The sequence below is a fragment of the Callithrix jacchus genome, chromosome 16, assembly GCF_049354715.1.
Source record: "Callithrix jacchus isolate 240 chromosome 16, calJac240_pri, whole genome shotgun sequence".
Classification (NCBI taxonomy): Eukaryota; Metazoa; Chordata; class Mammalia; order Primates; family Cebidae; genus Callithrix; species Callithrix jacchus.
Window position 1 is genome coordinate 21,629,667 of NC_133517.1, and position 14,290 is coordinate 21,643,956.

Sequence of the window (14,290 nt, forward strand, 5' to 3'; positions counted from 1 at the left end):
TTCCTTCCTGTTTCTATTGTTAAGCACAATTATTGGCATAAAAGGGGTTTCCAATACCCACTTTTAGACTGCATTCCAGCCTGGGCAATAAAGCAACACTCCTGTTCTCTCTCCCTCGTTCTCTTCCTCTTTTTTTCTTTTTTCTTCTGTCACTAGAGGAGGGCCCCTGGTAAAGTCCCAGGCCACGCCTCTGTGTTCCTCAGCAATACCTGGAGCCCACGTTACCTGGGAACCCCGCTTTGTGATGGAATCCTGTGCATTTGAACTAGTCTTGTGAAGGGAGGTGTTCAAGGATATTTGGTCGGATTGTCCGACGGTGCTAAATGTTTCTTTTTCCGAGTGGACTGGGTCGGCCGCTAAAGTCACCGCGATGTTGTCCTGGTTTGGGGGCCTCAGCTCCACATGGGGCCAGACTCTGGGTCAAGTCAGGGGCAGCCTGGCTTCCCTCGCTGGCCAGATTTTAAACTTTACAAAGTTTATACTGACGGGGGGCACGGAGGAAGTGGAAGCAGAATTACCTGATTTTATGACAAAGGAAATTGAAGCCATTCATGAGATCTTGAGATCAGAGAATAAAAGGCATAAGAACCTTTGTACTGATCTACAAGAGAAACATGAAGCATCAGAGCTTCAAACAAAACAGCAATCTACAAGTTACCAAAATCAACTTGAACAAAAAGAGGTAAAAATCCACCATGGTGAAGCCAGACATACTGTGCTCCAGGACCAGATGCTGAAACTGCAGTCAGCTGCTCAGTCAGTACCTTCAGGAGCTGGCGGTGTACCAGCAACCACTGCGTCTTCTTTCGCTTATGGGATTAGTCATCATCCTTCTGCTTTCCATGATGATGGCATGGACTTTAAAGATATAATTTTGTCCCGACAAAAAATAAACCAACTCCTAAATGAAGTTTCAAGACTTGTGTCTGAAATTGTCTATTGGAGGGATATTGGTCACACTTCAACAGCACGAGGAACACATAGCTCTACTCAAAGAGAAATAAACAAACTACAAAATATTAAGGAACTGAAACAGAACCAAAGTCAGGAAATAGATGACCATCAACATGAAATGTCAGTACTGAAGACTGTGCACCACCAGAAATTGACAGAAATAAGTCAACAACATCAAGAAGAATTAAGTGACTACGAAGAACGAACTGAAGAACTCACAAATCTGTTACAACAAGGTGGCCTTGGAGTTACAGAAACCGATCACTCTAAAATCTATGAGATGCAAAAAACTATTCAATTTCTACAAACAGAAAAAGTGGAGTCTACCAAAAAAATTGAAGAATTTGAGGATAAAATAAAAGATATAAATAAAAAATTATCTTCTGCAGAAAATGATAGAGATATTTTAAGGAAAGAAAAAGAACAGCTAAATGTGGAAAAGAAACAAATATTAGAAGAATGTGAAAACTTAAAATTGGAGGGTAGTGAATTGCAGCCCTATGGTATGAAGCAAAGTGATACTGTGACAGAAAAGGGAAGAATTATTGCACAGAGTGCATCAGCGGAAGAAGTGTTCAGACGACAACAAGCAATGTCTGATGCCAACAATGAAATAATGAGATTGAGTATTTTAAACCAGGATAACAGTCTTGTTGAAGACAATCTGAAACTTAAAATGCATACTGAAGACCCAGAAAAAGAGAAGTCATTACTGAGTCAAGAAAAAGAAGAACTTCAGATGTCACTTTTAAAATCAAACAATGAATATGAACTAATTAAAAGTGCAGCTACAAGAGACGTAAGTTTGGATTCAGAATTATATAATTTAAGACTTAATTTGGAAGCAAAGGAACAAGAACTCAATCAGAGTATTAGTGAAAAGAAAATCCTGACAGCTAAGATAGGAAAACTGGACAGACAGAATCAAGATGCTAAAATGCACATGCTTCTGATAAAAGATCAGCTATCAAAACAACAAAATGAAGGAGATGACATCATCAGTAAACTGAAACAAGATCTAAATGATGAAAAAAAGGAAGTCCATCAACTTGAAGGTGATAAAATGGACATTATTAAAGAGTTAGATGTACAAAAAGAAACACCGCTTCAACGTGAAGTGGCCCTAAATGATTTAGTAGATCAGCTAAATAAATCACACACAAAAAAATGTGCATCCAGACGGAGAATGTGGAACTTAAAGAGCGTATTAGACAAAATGACGAGGAGCTTTCTAGACTCAGGAATGAGTTAACTCACTCTTTAAATCAAGACTCTAGTAGTAATTTTAAGGATTACTTAAAGAAAAAGAAGCCGAAGTTAGAAACTTGAAGCAAAGTCTTTCAGAATTACAGCAGCTCAATGAAAATTTAAAGAAAGTTGTTTTTGATGTCAAAATGAAAAATGAAAAGTTAGTTTCAGCATGTGAAGATGTGAGGCATCAGCTGGAAGAATATATTGCTAATAGCAATCAGCTTTCTCTTGAAAAAAACACCATTCTGGAGACTCTAAAAATGGAAAAAGGAGAGATAGAAGCAGAATTGCGTCAGGCTAAGAAGAAGCTATTGGAAGAAGCAAATGAGCATGAGAAAACCATTGAAGAATTGTTAAATGCATGTCACTTGATTACCTCTGCCTTGCAGCTGAACATGAGCATTTAATTAAACTCAGTCAAAAGAAAGACATTGAAACAGCAGAACCCAAAAAGAATATTGGACAAATGGATACTAATCATAAAGAAATTAAGGACATTTTGTCATCTAGTCTAGAAGAGCAGAAGCAAGTGACACAACTTTTAAACGAGAAAGAAATTTTTATTGAAAACCTTCAAGAAAAAAGTTCAAAGTTGCAGGAGGAATTGGATAAATATTCTCAGGCCTTAAGAAAACATGAAATTTTAAGACAGACCATATGGGAAAGGGACAGAAGTCTTGGATCCATGAAAGAGGAAAATAATCATCTCCAAGAAAAACTGGAATGGCTCGGGGAACAGCAGAGTTGAACTGCACCTGTGGCTGATCCAAAAACCCTTGATAGTGTTACTGAACTAGAATCTGAGGTATCTCAACTGAACGTGATCAAGGATCATCTTGAAGAGAAAACTGAACACTATCCAATGATAACTGAAGGTCAAAACCAGAGTAAGATGCAACTACTTCTGTCTTTACAAGAGCAGAAGGACATGGATGAGTTGAGAAACCAGCATGAGCAAAGGAACGGGACGCACACCCAGCTCTGTTTAGAGAACAATGAGGAAGTTAAGTGTTTGCAAAAAACAATTGAACCAATCAAAACCCAGTTTTATCAAGAAAAGCAGAAGATTCAAACAGGTAACTCTGATGTTTTTCAAGAAACCAAAGTTCAGAGCCTTAATATAAAAAACAGAAGTGAGCATGATTTATCTAAAGCTGAAATGGAAGGATTAGTGAAAAGGAATCAGAGCGAGAACTGGAGACTAAACTTATAAATGAAAAGAATGTAGCTTTAACTGAACCGATTGATCACTTGTCCAAAGATGAAGTTGCTAAACTAAATCAGATCATTCAGCAGAAAGATTTGGAGGTACAAGCTCTTCAGGCTAGAACGCCTTCAACTTCCTATAATCAAGTGATTGTTCACCTTCAACAGCAAGTGCAGGCCTATGCTATGGAAAGAGAACAGCTATTCTTATATGAATAAGAAGACTACGGAAAATAACTATCTAAAAAGAAAGTATCACAAAATGATGGATACAGTTGCTGCCAAAGAAGCAGCTCTCATGAAACTGCAAGATGAAAATCAAAAATTGTCCACTAGATTTGAAAGTAGTGACCAAGATATGTTTAGAGAAACTCCTCAGAATTTATAACGTATCATTTGAGAGAGAGACATCGAAACAGATGAACTAAGTCAAAAATATCAGACCTTGTTGGCAGTTTTACAAACATCCAGCACTGGTAATGAGGTTGGAGGTGTTAATAGTAATCAATTTGTGGAGCTCTTACAGGAACGTGACGAGTTAAAACAGCAAGTAAAGAGAATGGAAGAGTGGAAACAGCAGGTGATGACCACAGTACAAAATATTGAACATGAGTCCGCCCAGTTTCAGGAAGAACTTCACCAACTTCAGGCACAAGTTTTGGTTGACAGTGATAATAATTCTAAATTACAAGTGGACTATACTGGCCTGATCCAAAGTTATGAGCAGAACGAAACCAGACTCAAAAATTTGAGGCAGGAATTAGCACAAGTTCAGCACAGCACTGGGAATATTTGCAATACCAAGGATGTTCTTTTAGGAAAACGTGGTATTATTTCACCCCAGCTGTCGTCAGCGTCATTGCTGACTCCCCAGTCAGCAGCAAGTAAGTGTGATGTATTGAATGAATCTTCTGAATTGCTACAGCAAGAGTTAGAAGAGCTCAGAAAATCACTACAGGAAAAAGACGCAACAATTAGAACGCTCCAGGCAAATAATCAGAGATTGTCTGATTCAATTGCTGCCACCTCAGAGCTAGAAAGAAAAGAACACGAAAAAACTGATTCACAAATTAAGCAGCTAAAGGAGAAACAAGATGTTTTGCACAAGTTACTTAAGGGAAAAGACACCTTAATCAAAGTCAAAAATGATCAATTACTTTCTTCCAATGAAAATTTCACTAACAAAGTAAATGAAAACAAATTTTTGAGACAGGAAGTCACAAACCTGAAGGAGAGAATATTAATTCTAGAGACAGACACTGGCAAACTAAAAGGAGAAAAGGAAAACATAGTAGAAACATCCAGAGAAAAAGAAACAGAATATCAAGCATTGCAAGAGACTAACGTGAAGTTTTCTAAGATGCTGCCAGAAAAAGAGTTTGATGCCATTCAATGAAGGAGAAGGGTCTTGCTTTTGAAGAGCTATTGAAAGAAAAAGAACAGGGCAAGACTGGGGAGTTAAATCAATGCAGAAGATAGCTGTGTTTCAATAGGAGAGAGACCAAGTCATGTTGTCTCTGAAACAAAAGCAAATGGAAAACACTGCCCTACAGAATGAGGTTCAACGTTTACGTGACAACAAATTTCAGTCAAACCAGGAGCTAGAGAGATTGCGTAATCATCTTCTAGAATCAGAGGATTCTTATACCCACGAGGCTTTGGCCGCAGAAGATAGAGAGGCTAAACTAAGAAAGGAAGTCACAGTATTGGAGGAAAAGCTAGTTTCATCCTCTAATGCAATGGAAAATGCAAGCCATCAAGCCAGTGTGCAGGTAGCATCATTGCAAGAACAACTGAATATAGTCTCCAAGCAAAGGAATGAAAGTGTGCTGCAGCTTTCTGCCGCTCAGGAACAAGTAAAGCAGTATGCTGTGTCACTGGCCAACCTGCAGATGGTACTACAGCGTTTCCAACAAGAGGAACAAGCTATGTATTCTGCTGAGCTAGAAAAGCAAAAACATCTTAGAGCTGAATGGAAGAAAAAGGAGGAACATCTGGAAAGAAAAGTGTTATCATTACAGGAACATTTGGATGAAGCAAATGCTGCATTGGATTCAGCATCAAGACGTACAGAACAAATTGAGGAACTTAGAAAACAAAACGAGGTCTGACCAGAAATGCCGGATGATGTACAAAAGAAACTGATGAACTTAGCAGACACCTCAGAAGGAAAAGTGGACAAAGTCCTAATGAGAAACCTGTTCACTGGTCCTTTCCAGGCACTGAAACATCAGCGTCATGAAGTGTTACGGTTGATGGGGAGCATCCTGGGTGTGAGAAGGGAGGAGATGGAGCAGTTGTTTCGTGACAGTCATGGAGGTGTTACCAGGTGGATGACTGGGTGGCTCGGAGGAGGATCAGAAAGTGTTCCCAGTACACCTTTGAAATCAAATCAGCAATCTGTGCCTCATAGTTCTTTTTCAGAACTTGTAGTTAAATTTGTAGAAACAGAATCTCATTCATCTGTTCCACCACCAAAGCTTTCTGTTCATGATATGAAACCTCTAGATTCACCAGGAAGGAGAACACTAGATACAAATGCACCAGAAAGTTTTAAAGATACAGCACAATCCAGGTCTGGTAAAACTACAGATGTAAATCCATTTTTGGCTGCCGGCTCAGCAGCTATGCCTCTTATTAACCCAGCTGGACTTGGGGACTTCTATGTGGTGAGCCCCGGCATCACCTTTTGAAACTCATCTCAGATGTTTGGCCCACACTTACACCTTTGCCAGTGTTACCTGATAACAGTGCTGGAGCTGCACTGAAAGGCCTTTTAAAGCAATAGAGGATTCAGCCAGAGACGATTTAGCACTTCAAATAAACCACGAACACTATATGTATGTACTTTATCACAAAATGGCTTTTTGCAAAAAGTCATGTATTTGTTTATGATTGTGCTTCCTCTGAATTTCATAAAAATATTCCTGTTTTTAGAAACTGCAGGTATCAGGAGCAAGTGTTTATTACATCACCTGCTTTATTCCTTCTGATTTGACCTAGTTTAAGCTAGGAAGATTTGATTTATCTTTTATCTTAACTTAAAAAAATACAGACACACAAAAATAGCAGTAGCTGTATGTTAGCTTTTTATTTCCTTCTGTGATTTCCAAGCCCATTTAAGCTAGAGATTGTGGTTTATCAAAAGAGTTTTTTTTTTTTTTTTTAAGTGAAGAAGCGGCTTCTCTGCATAGTGTGAAGAGTTGATCTGAAGCATATATTGATCATCTTTAGAGGACTTTTGTGAACAGGCCAACAAGACTGCCCCTGAAAGGTTATAGGCGCCCTGACACAAAGTATGTATTTGGTCCTGTGCAATGTTATCATGTGTGTAGATTCTTTTTTTGTAGTTGTTTTCAATAGAGATGGGGTCTCACTATGTTGCCAGGCTGGTGTCAAACTCTGGGGCTCAAGTGATCCTCCCTCCTCAGCCTCACAAAGTGCTTGGATTATAGGCATGAGCCACTGTGCCCAGCCCTGTATGTAGATTCATGTGATTACCACCATAGTCAAGATACAAAACACTTCCATCACATGCATCCACTCCCCTCTCTGGCTGCCCTCTCATAATCACAGCCACCTCTCTCCCTGTCCCTCTCCTAAATCCCCGACAACCATTAACTGTTCTCCATCTCAGTCATTCTGTTATTTGGGAGTGTTATATAAATGGAATCAGTATGTCACCTCTTGAGACTGGCTTTTTTTCACTCAGTAACTCCCTTGAGACCCATGCAAGTTTTCGGGTGTGTCACTTGTTTTGTCCTTTTTATTGTTGGGTGTATAGTCCAGATATATCACTTAGTTTTAACAGCTAAGATATCTATTTAAAGATATCAACTTAAAACTAAATGTTTCTTTACACAAATTCATACAACTTTCATGTAAGTATTAAACCATACAGCTGCATCTACATAACTATAATTAGCAACATCACTGAACATGCCACTTCCTGATATATGAGGTACAGCAATCCAGCCTGATATTGGGTAGTTTCTAAAAGAAAGGAGGAGGACCGACTCAAGATGGCGTGATGAGAACAACCCAGGATTGAAGCTCTCGGTGAATGTGCGGAGGGTGAGTCAGGACCGCATTTCCAGATGGATCTTTGTTGCCCACAGAACAGGGAAATTCCCAGGTATAAAAGAGACGCGGGACGCCAGGCAGAGGTTTTGGCTGGTGCAGCCGGCAGCCGGCGCTGTAGTGCAGCGGCGCTCCGCAGTGCTCTGCACAAAGCACACTGGTCCGGGTGCCCTGTTGAACCGGCAATCTGAGACTTGAGAGGGCAGATTGGCATATCCATCTGACTGAACGGGACTTGGACAGTGAGCCAGACCAGGAGATTCCAGGTAAACGGCATTTGGGCCAGCGCAGTGGGACAAACAAAACAGCGATTCCAAACGCTCCGGGTGGAGAGTTTCACTGCGGTCACAGCTGAACCCAGGACGGTGCAGCTCGGTGGCGGAGGGGTGTCTGCCATTACCGAGGCAATCCACCCCTGCTGAGGGACATGCCCATTGCTGACGCAGCCTGCAGTTGCCGAGGCAACCCGCCACAACTGATAGACTCCACCGCAGGGCGTAGCCCGTGGCAGCAGGGTGGAGACTGAAGCAGCAGGGCAGAGCCTGCAGCAAAAGGGCGAACCTCACACCAGCAGGGCAGAGCCTCGGCAGGCAAATAGTGACTAGACTGCCTCCTAGCTAGGCAGGACAGCGCAACGGACACTCATAAAGAAAGCCCCAAACCCCGGAGACAGAGCATCTGAGAAAAAAAGGGGTTTTTTAAATGAGTTCTGCTGCAGCAGCCTAACAGCCCTGAATGAACAACAGAGCTCACAGCTTAGCACTTGAGCTCCTCTAAAGTACAGACTGTCTCCTCAAGCAGCTCCCTGACCCCTCTATATCCAAAAGACTGACATTTGGCAGGTATCATTCTGGGACAAAGATAGCAGAAAAAGAAACTGGTAGCATCCCTCACTGTTCCGCAGTTGCTATAGGTGCGCTCCAGACTAGCAGGGCCTGGAGTGGACCTCAGCAGTCGTACAGTGGAGGGGCTAGACTGGTACAAGGAAAACCAAGTAACAGAAATACTTCATCATCAACAATCTGGGCGTCCACTCAGAGACCCAATTGAAAAGTCAGCAACTACTCAGACAACAGGTGGATAAATCCACAAAGATGGGAAGAAACCAGCGCAAAAAGGAGGAAAACACCCGAAACCAGAACACCTCGCCTCCTAGAAAGGACCAAAACTCCTCACCAGCAAGGGAACAAAGCTGGACGGAGAATGACTGTGACGAAATGACAAAATTAGACTTCAGAAGGTGGATAATGAGAAACTTTTGTGAGCTAAAAGAACATGTTTTAAATCAATGCCAAGAAACTAAGAACATTGAAAAAAGATTCGAGAAAATGATAACAAGAATGGGTAACTTAGAGAGTAATATGAATGAATTAAAGGCGCCGAAAAACACAATACGAGAACTTCACGAAGTATGCACAAGTTTCAACAGCCGAATTGACCAAGCAGAAGAAAGGATATCAGAAGTCAAAGATCAACTCAATGAAATAAAACGAGAAACCAAGATCAGAGAAAAAAGTACAAAAAAAAAATGAACAAAGTCTCCAAGAAATGTGGGACTATGTGAAAAGACCTAACCTACATATTTGATAGGCGTACCAGAATGTGACAAAGAGAATGAATCCAAGCTGGAAAATACTCTTCAGGACATTATCCAGAAAAATTTCCCCCACGTAGCAAGGCAGGCCAACATTCAATTGGAGTAAATACAGAGAACACCACAAAGATATACCGCAAGAAGAGCAACCCCAAGGGACATATCGTCAGATTCAACAAGGTTGAAATAAAGGAGAAAATACTAAGGGCAGCCAGAGAGAAAGGTCGGGTCACCCACAAAGGGAAGCCTATCAGACTCACAGCAGATCTCTCGGCAGAAACTCTGCAAGCCAGAAGAGAGTGGGGGCCAATATTCAACATCCTTAAAGAAAAGAACTTTCAACCCAGAATTTCATATCCAGCCAAACTGAGCTTCAGAAGTGAAGGAAAAATAAAATCCTTTGAGAACAGGCAAGTACTCAGAGATTTTGTCACCACCAGCCCTGCTTTACAAGAGCTCCTGAAAGAGGCACTACACATAGAAAGGAACAATGGGTACCAGCCATTCCAAAATCACACTAAATGCTCAAGAGTATCAACATAATGAAGAATCTACAACAACTAACAAGCAAAACAGCCAGCTAGCATCAAAATGGCAGTATCAAATTCACACATAATAATATAAACCTTAAATGTAAATGGACTAAATGCACCAATCAAAAGACATGGACTGGCAAATTGGATAAAAATCCAAAACCCATCAGTGTGCTGTATCCAGGAAACCCATCTTACATGCAAGGATACACAAGGGCTCAAAATAAAGGGATGGAAGAAGATTTGCCAAGCAAATGGAGAGCAAAAAAAAGCAAGAGTTGCAATTCTCATCTCTGATAAAATAGACTTTAAAGCAACAAAGGTCAAAAGAAACAAAGGCCATTACATAATGGTAAAAGGATCCATACAACAAGAAGAGCTAACGATCCTAAACATACATGGACCCAATACAGGAGCACCCAGATACATAAGGCAAGTTCTTAATGACTTACAAAGAGACTTAGACTACCACACAATAATAGTGGGAGACTTTAACACTCCACTGTCAATACTAGACAGACCAACCAGACAGAAAATCAACAAGGATATCCAGGGCTTGAACTCAGACCTGGAGCAAGCAAACCTGATAGACATTTACAGAACTGTCTACCCGAAATCCACAGAATACACATTCTTCTCAGCACCACATCACACCTACTCTAAAATTGACCACATAATTGGAAATAAAGCACTACTCAGCAAATGCAAAACAACTGAAATAATAACAGTCTCTCAGACCATAGTGCAATCAAGTTAGAACTCAGAATTCAGAAACCAACCCAGAACTGCACAGCTTCATGGAAACGGAACAACTGGCTCTTGAATGTTGACTGGATAAACAATGAAATGAAGGCAGAAATAAAGAAGTTCTTCGAAACCAATGAGAACGAAGACACAACATGCCAGAATCTCTGGGACACATTTAAAGCAGTCTCTGGAGGAAAATATATAGCAATAAGTGCCCATATGAGGAGAATGGAGAGATCCAAAACTGACAATCTATCATCAAAATTGAAAGAGCTAGAGGAGCAAGATCAAAAAAACTCAAAACCCAGCAGAAGACAAGAAATAACTAAGATCAGAGCTGAACTGAAGGAGACAGAGACACGAAAAACCCTTCAAAAAATCAATAAATCCAAGAGCTGGTTTTTTGAAAAGATCAACAAAATAGACAGACACCTAGCCAGATTGATTAAAAAGAAAGAGAGAACAACCAAATAGATGGAATAAAAAATGATAAAGGGGAAATCACCACAGATTCCACAGAAATTCAAACCATCATCAGAGAATATTACAAACAACTCTATGCACATAAACTAGTAAACCTGGAAGAAATGGATAAATTCCTGGACTCCTGTGTCCTCCCAAGCCTAAACCAGGGGGAAGCTGAAACTATGAATAGACCAATAACAAAGTCAGAAGTCGAGGCAGCAATTAAGAGCCTACCGCACAAAAAAAGCCCAGGTCCAGATGGGTTCACAGCCGAATTCTACCAGACACACAAAGAGGAGCTGGTACCATTCCTTCTGAAACTATTCCAAATTATCCAAAAAGAGGGAATCCTTCCCAAATCATTTTATGAGACCAATATCATCCTGATACCAAAACCCAACAGAGACCCAACAAGAAAAGAAAACTTCAGGCCAATATCCATGATGAACATAGATGCAAAAATCTTCAATAAAATACTGGCAAGCCAATTGCAACAGCACATCAAAAAGCTTATCCATCATGATCAAGTAGGATTCATCCCGGGGATGGAAGGCTGGTTCAACATACGCAAGTCTATAAACGTAATTCACCACATGAACAGAACCAAAAACAAAAACCACATGATTATCTCAATTGATGCAGAGAAGGCATTCGACAGAATTCAATAGACCTTTATGCTAAAAACCCTCAATAAACTTGGTATCGATGGAACGTATCTCAAAGTAATAAAAGCTATTTATCACAAACCAACAGCCAATATCATACTGAATGGGCAAAAACTGGAAGCATTCCCTTTGAAATCCGGCACTAGACAAGGATGCCCTCTTTCACCACTCCTATTCAATATAGTACTGGAAGTTCTAGCCAGAGCAATCAGGCAAGAAAAAGAAATAAAGGGCATTCAAATAGGAAAGGTGGAAGCCAAATTGTCTCTATTTGCAGACGACATGATAGTATACTTAGAAGACCCCATCGCCTCAGCCCAAAAACTCCTGAAACTGATAAGCAACTTCAGCAACGTCTCAGGATATAAAATCAATGTGCAAGAATCACAGGCATTCTTCCAGACTTGAAGAAAGCCAAATCAAGAACGAACTGCCATTCACAATTGCCACAAAAAGAAAAAAATACCTAGGAATACAACTCACAAGGAACGTAAGGGACCTTTTCAAGGAAAACTATAAACCACTGCTCAACGAAATAAGAGAGGACACAAACAGATGGAGAAACATTCCATGTTCATGGTTAGGAAGAATTAATATCGTGAAAATGGCTATACTGCCCAAAGTAATTTACAGAATCAACGCTATCCCCATCAAGCTACCATTGACTTTCTTCACAGAACTGGGAAAAACCACCATGAACTTCATATGGAACCAAAAGAGAGCCCGCATAGCCAAGTCAATTCTAAGCAAAAAGAACACAGCGGGGGGCATCACACTACCGGATTTCAAACTATACTACAAGGCTACAGTAATCAAAACAGCATGGTACTAATACCAAAACAGAGATAGAGACCAATGGAACAAAACAGAGGCACCGGAGGCAACACAACATATCTACAACCATACAATCTTTGATAAACCTGACAAAAACAAGCAATGGGGAAAGGATTCCCTGTTTAATAAATGGTGTTGGGAAAACTGCCTAGCCATGTGCAGAAAGCAGAAACTGGACCCCTTACTGACACCTTACACTAAAATTAACTCCAGATGGATTAAAGACTTACACATAAGACCTGGCACCATAAAAACCCTAGAAGGAAATCTAGGCAAAACTATCCAGGACATAGGAGTAGGCAAGAACTTCATGAACAAAACACCAAAAGCATTGGCAACAAAAGCCAAAATAGACAAATGGGACCTAATCAAACTCCACAGCTTCTGCACGGCAAAAGAAACAATCACTAGAGTGAATCGGCAACCAACAGAATGGGAAAACATTTTTACAGTCTACCCATCTGACAAAGGGCTGATATCCAGAATTTACAAAGAACTCAAACAGATTTACAGGAAAAAAACAAACAAGCCCATTCAAAAATGGGCAAAGGATATGAACAGACACCCTACGAAAGAAGACATATATGACGCCAACAATCATATGAAAAAATGCTCATCGTCACTGGTCATCAGAGAGATGCAAATCAAAACCACATTGAGATACCATCTCACGCCAGTTAGAATGGCGATCATTAAAAAATCTGGAGACAACAGATGCTGGAGAAGATGTGGAGAAAAAGGAACACTTTTACACTGTTGGTGGGAGTGTAAATTAGTTCAACCATTGTGGAAGACAGTGTGGCGATTCCTCAAGGCCTTAGAAATAGAAATTCCATTTGACCCAGCAATCCCATTACTGGGTATATATACCCAGAAAGGACTATAAATCATTCTACTATAAGGACACATGCACACGAATGTTCATTGCAGCACTGTTTACAATAGCAAAGACCTGGAACCAACCCAAATGCCCATTGATGATAGATTGGATTGGGAAAATGTGGCACATATACACCATGGAATATTATGCAGCAATCAGAAATGATGAGTTCGTGTTGTTTGTAGGGACATGGATGAATCTGGAGAGCATCATTCTCAGCAAACTGACGCAAGAACAGAAAATGAAATACCACATATTCTCACTCATAGGTGGGTGATAAAAAATGAGAATACATGGACACAGGGAGGGGAGTACTAAACACTGGGGTCTATTGGGGGGGAAAGGGGAGGGCCAGCGGCGGGGGGGAGGGAGGTGGGGAGGGATAGCCTGGGGAGAAATGCCAAATGTGGGTGAAGGGGAGAAGGGAAGCAAAACACACTGCCATGTGTGTACCTATGCAACTGTCTTGCATGTTCTGCACATGTACCCCAAAACCTAAAATGCAATAAAAAATTTAAAAAAAAAAGAAAGAAGTTTAATTGACACAGTTCCACATGGCTGGGAGGACTCAGGAAACTTACAACCATGACAAAGGCAGGGAGGCAGGAGGGTGGCTTTGCTGACCTCATGTGACCCAACTGCATCAGCCTCCCAAAGTGCTGGGATGACAGGCGTGTGCTACCACACCTGGCCTAGTTGAGCTGCTTTTACCAGTGAGTAAGAATACAAATCAACAAAACATTTCAAAATAAGAGATGCTTAGTTGTGTTAAAAAAACCAAATAATAGGCACAAAGAAACTTTTTAAAAAATGGAAATGGAAATGAACACTTTCTGGAAAGAGGAAAATTGTATTTCTAGAAAAGCTACCCAAATAAAGGTATATTAAAAGATAGAACTGCCTAAGATTTAGGGGTCCTCAATTGTACCACTAATAATTATGCCCACAATTTTATCCTAAATAAGAGTGATTCCCTGTTCCTCTTCCTATGGAACATGTCCTGTTCCCAAGGAGAACAAGAAAACATGATCCCTCCAGCCAGGACCTAACTAAACCCAGGAGTGGGTAAGCAGATTAGAAT

The 14,290-nt window shown here is 40.5% G+C and overlaps 1 protein-coding gene and 1 pseudogene across 7 annotated transcripts in view; one reads left to right on the top strand and one right to left on the bottom strand.

Annotated features, from left to right (window-relative positions):
* Positions 1 to 14,290, bottom strand: part of PDE7A (phosphodiesterase 7A) — a 137,760-nt gene that overhangs the window by 29,733 nt on the left and 93,737 nt on the right. The gene's annotated exons all lie outside the window — the stretch shown is intronic.
* Positions 371 to 6,226, top strand: LOC100407502 (thyroid receptor-interacting protein 11 pseudogene; annotated as a pseudogene).